Raw genomic sequence first — 8,951 nt, 5'->3', positions numbered from 1 at the left:
TTGTATATATAGAGAGAGAAAGAGTGAGAATGTCAATCCAGTTCATGGAGAGAGAAAGCGTATAAAGTGTACGTACGGTCTAGTAGCTTTTTGTCCCACATAGTAGCAGGTGGCGTGAGGCACGCGCGTGCGCGCGCCTACCGAAAAGGCACGCTGTCGGTCCGTAGACCGCCTAGCTCGGAAGCTGGTCCGAAAAAGAAAGAAGCTGCTTATTGCTCTTGCTTTTATAGGTGTTTCCGGTGTTTTTTTGCGCATGTGGATTTCCTTTGAAGGGGAAGTGACGTTGCCCATGTGTGCGTACGTGTGCGCGTAAGTGAGTATATGTGTGTACGTTAGCGTGTGTGTGTATACACGTGAATGTGTGTGTATATACGCGAACGTGAATATATGTACGTGTGTGGACGTGCGCGCGTATGTTTGTGTGCGCATATGTATATGACAAGTAATATAGCTTGAGATGTGAACGCGTGTTTTGTGTGAGTCTAGAAAAGGCTCGCGCACATATCATTTTTTTTAAATTAAAACAAATATAAAATATATTCTACTATAATAAATATAAATGTTAGTTCTTAATTCGACTTTCACGAACTATTTGAACTCCATTCATGAACTGCCAAGTCATCTATACACCGTCGGTCAAGTGCATCTGATCTAAATCTAGTATGTTGGAAAATTTCGTTTATTACAATAAAATACAAAGATAATCTTTGTGCTTTCTTATAATTAGAACACCTTGAAAGCTGTTTATTTTGAAATATTTTTCATGTGTTACAAAATCTTATCCCTATGACCAAACTTTCTTAGTTTTAGTCACATTTCCATTTTCATGTTCACATGTTCAAACATATTTCCATATACTTTTCGTATATCTGAAAAATCTGTTCTACACGAATTTGCATACTTCGAGTCGTGTAGTAATAAAACACCGATTTAAATGGTGTCCGATTCACGGTATTTTAAGTGATTGCAATGAATCTTGCAATAATCTGCCTTCAGTAATGTTGACTAAGACAATATTTTGAATGAAAGAAGAAAATGAGGCAAAATGAGAAGTTTAATCATAAATAAAATAAAGCTGATTAACATTATTTGCGTGATTGAAGTTGAATATTAATATGAAAATACTTTAAACTCAGATGCAGAAAAAAGACATTTTTTTTAAGAGAAAAATATATGCCAATAACTCAGCAGCTATTTTTTCTAACATCGATATATCAGATATTTCATCACCTTTTGTTATTATGACCAGTGGCGTAGCAACAGGGGGAGGCGGCGGTCCGCCCCAGGCGGCACGTGTCAGGGAGCGGCATTTTGAGAGGGTAAAAAAAAAATAAAAATAAATGAAAGCTAAAAAAAATCTGAAATTTTTTGCCGAAAAGGTTGTAAAACATCGGACTTTTAGAGATATCGGAATCAGAAAAATATGTCCTTATTTTATGAGAGCCACATGTTAGGGGCGGCATTATGATAGAGTAGAAATAGAAAAAAAATAATAAATAAATAAAAGCTAACAAAAAATCAGAATTTTTTACCGAAAATGTAAAACATCTGAACTTTTTAAGGTATCGGGTTCAAAAAATGTGTCCCTGTTTTACGAGCGACCCATCTCAGGGGGGGGGGCATTTTGAAATAAATAAAAATAAATAAAAGCTAACAAAATGTTTGAAATTTTTTTTACCGAAAATGTTGTTAAAAAATCGGAACTTTTAGGCGTATCAGGATCAGAAAAATGTGTCCGTATTTTACGAGCGGCCTATGTTAAGGGGCGGCATTTTTAGAGGGTAACAATAGAAAATAGAAAAAAGAAAAAGTAACTAAAAATAAATAAAAGCTAACAAAATATCTTAAATTTTATACCGGAAATTTGTAAAAACATCGGAACATTTGAAGGTACTGGAATCGAAAAAATGGGTCTCTATTTAATGAGCGGCCCATGTCGGGGGGGGGGCATTTTTAGAGGGTGAAAATAGAAAATAGAAAAAAATAAATAAATAAAAACTAACAAAAAACTTGAAATTTTTTGCCGAAAAGGTTGTAAAAATATCGAAACTTTTTAAAGTATCTGAATCAGAAAACTGTGTCCCTATTTTACGAGCGGCACATATCAGGGGACGGCATTATGTAAGGATAAAAATTGAAAATAGAAAAAATAAAAGCTAACGAAAAATTTGGTATTTTATACCGAAAAAATTGTAAAAAAATCGGAACTTTTAGAGGTATCGGAATCGGAAAAATGTGTTCCTATTTTACAGGCGGCACATCTCAGGAACGGCATTTTGAGTGGGTAAAAATAAAAATAAATAAAAGCTAACAAAAAATTTGAAATTTCATACCGAAAATGTTGTTATAAAATCGGAACTTTTGGAGGTATCAGAATCAGAAAAATGTGTCCGTATTTTACGAGCGGCCTATGTGAGGGGGTGGCATTTTTAAAGGGTAAAAATAAAAATAGAAAAATAAATAAAAAATAAATAAAAGCTAACAAAATATCTTAAATTTTATACAGGAAATTTGTAAAAAATTGGAACTTTTGGAGGTTTTGGAATCGAAAAAATGTGTCCCTGTTTTATGAGCGGCTCATGTCTGGGGCGGTATTTTGAAAGGGTAAAAATAGAAAATAGAAAAAATAAATAAAAACTAACAAAAAATCTGCAATTTTATACCGGAAATGTTGTAAAAAATCGGAACTTTTGGAGATATCGGAGTCAGAAAAATGTATCCATAATTTACGATTCCCAAACCGATTGTTTAAAATTTTTAATTTAATTTTTTATTATTGGTACTAGGGATAAATATGTATTGTTTTTAAATTATCACTAACACTAAAATGATAATAACATCAAAATACGATGTAAATTTACTTTATTTGTAAAACAAAGAGAATTCATACAACCTTTTTTGAAACTAAGTAACATTTCAAAGAAAGCAGTTGATTTACATGCTCCCAAGAATTAAAATTAAACAAAACATTTTTTTCAATGATGATTAAGTAATACAACGAAAAATTAGCAACAGGAAGTTACGTAATTTTGGAATTGTAGAAACATTAAGCAAGTACGGAATAAAAATCGACTGTAAACAAATTTTATGATCGTCATATCAGGGAATATAATTTTAAATGGGACTAAGCGCTACATCTCAAATACTATTTAAGTGGCTTTCTGTTTGATAGTTTAAATACTGCCGAATTTCTGTCAAGTTTCAAACAATCACAGATTAATTGATTTTTTTAAACTATTAACAAAATTTTATAATCACTGACGTATTTATAATTAAACCGAAATTTATTATGATGAATTACTTCTGGTAATAGGATTTTAATTATTTTTGGGGGGTTGCTTTAAATACAAAGAGATTCGAAAAAGTAGTAAAATAATCAAATATATAGCAAATAAATGTCACATGCCCTCCCTCTTCGTCTTCGTGAGGTAGGCGCGAGGAGCTTCGTTTTCAGATTTATTTTTTGTGCACATGTTTGAAAACTTAACCGCTCAAAAATAGAAACTAAAATACTCAACAGAATGGAAAAGTGGCCAAAAACATAACATTTAAAATAGAAAATAAAATGAAAGACTATTTCCCCGTAAGCTTCTTGTTTTAGGGGGATGTAGTGACGATCTCTGTATATATATATATATATATATATATATATATATATATATATATATATATATATATATATATATATATATATATATATGGTTAATATAAATATATATATATATATGGTTAATATATATATATATATATATATATATATATATATATATATATATATATATGGTTAGGTATCTCAGAAAAATGATTTTATGTGGGATATCTCATCTTTTGTGGTACTAGTTCGTAACAACACAAGAAGGTGCTATTTTTAAAAATAGAATTTTTAATTTTTTCGGAATATTTTCGTGAATTTTGAAAAAAGGCATCGTAATAAAGAGAATGAAGGAGAGTGATGCGGCATTTCGTGAAAAACGGAAAACAAAAGAAGAGGAAGGAAAAAGAATAAAGGCACGCTATTGAAATTCACGGAAAAGATTCTGTGGCCGAAATGTCCGAAACGAGGGTCGAAAATCATGCTAACTTGATCCTGTTACTTCGAAAGTCGACATTAACAGTGTTGATACATCAAAACTGTAAATGATGATAATGCACCTGAAGTTGAATTGGAAAGGCAATCATGGCGCGAAAACATACACTGCATCCGATTTTACAGGTGTTGGTTTATGGTCAGTTGAGATTAATCGTAAAATTCGCGCTATGTTTGTTCGGCAGGTATCTGCCGCTGTGCAGCACCTTGATCATGAATTCAAGGAAGTAGTCCGACCAGGAACAAAAACCAAAGGTGTCGTTAGAAAGCTAAGTAAAAAAAATTGTTCTATCGAGAATTGTGAAACGGTGAGAAAATTTTGAGAACGTGGATGATGTATTCTCCTTCCAGGGAAGCCTTATTTTGCTTCTGCTGCAAACTGTTTTCAATTGGACTGTCCAATTATTTTGCTGATGTGGGTTTTACGAATTAATGGAAATTAAACCCGAAAGTATATGAACATGAAGCACATCTCATGCTCAAGTATTTCTAAACTGGAAGGATCAAGATATCCCACTTGCTGAAGGAAAGGTAGTTGACAAAGTAGAGCAACATCTTATTGAGAAGGAACTAAGAAGTGGCAGGAAATTCTAACTAAATTGCTGGATATCATCAGGTTTCTCGCCAATCAGAGTCTGGCACTACGGGGTCACCAGGAAGACATCTATAATGATGAAAGAGATCAAGAAAACAAAGGGAATTTTTTAGAATTGGTAAATTTATTGGCCAAGTATGACTCTGTGCTCCGTGAATATTTGGTGAAAATTAACCTGGGAAAGAAAATCGCTATTCTTATCTGTCACCAGAAATTCTAAATGAATTTGTGAGCATTTTGGCAAGGCAGATGAGGAAGAAACCCATAGATCAGATCAAGGGAAGCAAATATTTTTATAGCACTTCTGATGTATCTCACAAGGACCAGATGAGTGAGGTGTTGCGATACGTAAAAATTGATGAAAATAAAGTAACAGTGGTGGAGTTGTTTCTCCGCTTCATCGAGACAAAAGGTAAAAGCGCGGAGAACATTTCTCACCTGATCTTGTAAGAACTGGAGAACGATGCGATTCAGATTGATGACTGTATTGGCCAGGCATTTGACAATGCTGCTATTATGGCAGGCCACCGATCGGGTGTGCAGAAACGAATCTCCGAAATCAACCCAAAAGCTCTATTCGTTCCATGAACTAACCATTCATTAAATCTGACTCGTGTACATGCCGCTTCTGTAGCGGTTCACTGTTACATTTTTTGGCATACTGGACCGGTTATTCTCTTGATTCAGTTGACCGGTCTAAGTATCAAGTGGACTGTGTAAACTAGATGGAGTAGTCGAGCAAATGCTGTAAATGTTTTGGTAAAAATAATATTGTAAGTAGTCATTGTCCTGGATCAGCTCACAGAAGACGAAAATACAACCACAAGATCAGACGCATCTTTAATTCTCAACTCGGTTTTGTCGTTTCCGTTTCTTTTATTTCCGAGCCTTTGGAAAACTATTCTGCCAGAAATGATGCTCAGAAGTATTTTCAAGAAAAAGCGCTGGGTCGCAACAAAGTTCTGTCAGGCTGAGGGCGTTGAAAGATTGCCTTCTTCAGAATAGAGAAAAGATGGTGGACACTGCAATAGACGAGTAAAAAAAAACTCTGCTCTGAAATAGGGATAAGCATGGAGCATCGTATCCGCAAAAAGAAACGAATGGTGAACGATTGATTGATGCAGCACTAGAGTTTGATACTGAGTTGACTGAAGAAATATCATGCAGATTTCAACGTTCACAATACGCTTTTCTTTTCAACAAGTTCACAATCTTGCAAGTAAATATGCTTTTCTTACACCGTCAAATCTGCTTGATGATAATTATGATTGTCAGCTTGGTGAAGTTGACGAACATATAGAAAAAGATAAATTCTTTGCTGAAAGAAGAAATTATATTGTTTTGTGAAAGCTTCAGGAAGACAAAATCAGTGGACTTCTTGAATTTTTTAACTTTATACAGAGATTTTGTCTCTTATATTGTGATCTTGCTGCGCATTTTCCTTACCCAAGCTATTAGCGTCGCCAGTTGTGAGTGCTCTTTCTTGAAACTGAAACTCATAACCTTCGATCAAAAATGAGCCAGACTTGGCAAGCCTATCCAAAGCGAGGGAACTTGTTGATAGAATGAATTTTGGTAGAGTTATTGATAACTTTGCCGGAAAAAAGCGAAAAGTATATTTATAAATTTTCAACTGACTTGATGCCTTGCGATAGTTCTCTCATAAAAAAATAAATTTGTAGTCGTATTTTCAATTCATAAATACGTTTATTGAAAACAAATTAAAACTATTTTTAAAAGGATTGAAACATTATTAAAAACAGCATATTTCTTAAATTTCGCGCTTAAACCGAGCGATTACACACACGAATTTCAAAAAGCACGGATACAAGACATTTTTTCTCTTCGGGAACCTCGATCTCTTAATAATAACATTACAAGGAAAAAGGAAAGAAAACTACATCGGACTATCCTCTCCTTGATACAGCCATAATAATTTGTGAAAATTCGAAAATGACAACAATAAAAAAGTGAATAAATATGATTTTATAATTTCTTTTCATGTTTTCAAATGTCCTCATTTAAATTTATGAATTCAAACTTCAAATATTCTCATTTAAATTCATAAAAAGAATGTTTTTTTAAATGTGTGACTTTCAATTCCATAAGTTTTGCCCTTAAACCGAGCGATTGCACACAAGGATTTCAAAAAGCGCCGATACAAGATGTTGTTTTTTCTTTGAGAGGCTCGACCTCTTAATAATAACATTATGAAGAAAAAGAAAAAGAAACTACCTCGGATTCTCCTGTCTTTGATAAAGCCATGTTGTTTGGCGAAAATTCGGACTTTAACAACAACAAAAAGTAAAAAAAAATGATTTTATCATTTAATAACATTTTCAGGTGTCCAAATGTTCTCATTTAAATTTATTATAATACTAGCCATACCCGGACACGCGTTGCTGTGACTCAGTCTGTTAAAATGGAACACGTTCCTCATAAAAATTGCATTTTGTATTGTTTATTTATTTTATTATTTTTGCAATTTTTTTTATCAATAAAAGTTGGGGCGGGGTTCCAAGAAAAGGTGAATTTTTTACCATAAATTGTTAGGTGAAAGTTTTTTTTTTAGGAATATTTTTTAAAAGAAAGTTGGCAATAAACATTTCTTTTTGAAAACCGAATTTTTATTATAAAAAGAAAAGATGAATGTTTTATATGAACACTGTAAATAGTTAGGTGAAAGTAGAGAAAAGTTTTTTTTTTTTTTTCAAGAGAATGTACAAATTTTTTTGTCAATAGATATTAAGAAAATAAACGGAAAAATACTCCCATCATTAATTAATTCTGCAAAAAAATAAATAAAATGTTGGTTTAGTGTTTAACATTTGAACAACGCTCGGCTGAATCCGGTGATTCCCGGTCGAACCCTAAACTAATTGGAATCTGGTGCGGGGAGGGGGGTTAAATTCTGCATGAGTACCATTCTTTTTAATTTTGTCTTTTGTTAAATTTTTTGTGTGGGCTTTTAGCGCTAGCAAACTAACAAATTTAACCAAATTGCAAAAAATTCAACAATTAAATAATTTTAATAAGTGCCCAGCTCCTAATACAAATCCTAGTAAATAAATCCCCCTTATTGGAAACACTGAAAGGAAGGACGAAACCAAATTATTGCCGGCATGTTTGGGAGAGATTCTATAGGTGATCAGAAAGTGGCCATTAAAAATGATGATCAGAACCTTAATAATTCAACTTACTATTTTTGTAAGCTTATAACTACTTGGAAATACAATTCAAACCCTAATTTTTTTTTCAATTAAAGAAGCAAATACCAAATTTTTAAAAAAATAACAGGTTTAATAGCAAATTATGCAATATTTGTTTCTTTAAAGCGGTTTTCTTTTAAAAAAAATATAAAGAAAATCAATATATTTTGACTTGCTTATAAATATATGTATATATATGCCAAAAAAATCACTTACTTAAAAAATATTATTAAATGGGTAGTTCCATTCCTCATTGTAAAGAATTTATCCATATTTATATTTTAAATTCCATGTATTTTTTAAATAAAAGGATTTTCTAAAGCGAGCGTCCTAGAAAATCGCATTTTTGTAACATGTTTTGCGCGAAGCGTTAAATAGCTGCTGCTGCTAAAATGAAATTTATGAAGTATGCTTTCGTCCAAGGGCATAAATAATGTCTCTTTTTTATTGCGTGTGTTAACCAAAATTAGTATTTTTCATCCCCCGTAGTTAAAAAAGAAACGCACGTTCACTCATAAGTTTTTCCCCTAGAACAAAAAATCCGCTTCATCGATTTTTAAAAAATTCTTTTAATGAAATACACGAGTTTGTGATTGATATATATTACTACTTCTTCATCAACTAATTTTATTTTTTAATATCTAAAAAAAGAAAACATTCAATGAGATAGAAAAATTTGCCGTCAGCGTCTTGTATTTACTTGACGATGTAAGCATAACATTAGCTTTCATTTTAAAAAATAATCAACGTGTTTTTTGTTTTTTTTAAAGGTTTTACACTTTGGACTTTACAGGTAAATTTCCAAAACACTATTCTTTTTTTGTTGTTTTAAATTGGAATATTTTCTTTATTGATCTTTTATCTTCAATTTGTGATATATAAAACTTTGACACATGAATTAATTATTAAAATTTTAATAAACATTTACAAAATGAGGGCGTGAATTTGAAAAAAAAACGTTTGTCTAAAATTTTATATTTGGTTTATTGGAAAGAGCATAAAATTTCACATTGACCCTGAAAATATCGTAAAAATAGAATCAATAGAAACATTTTAATAG

This window comes from Euprymna scolopes, chromosome 3, assembly GCF_053919585.1.
Source record: "Euprymna scolopes isolate OS-2025 chromosome 3, ASM5391958v1, whole genome shotgun sequence".
NCBI classification, from domain to species: Eukaryota; Metazoa; Mollusca; class Cephalopoda; order Sepiida; family Sepiolidae; genus Euprymna; species Euprymna scolopes.
Note: the sequence above shows the minus strand (reverse complement) of the source record.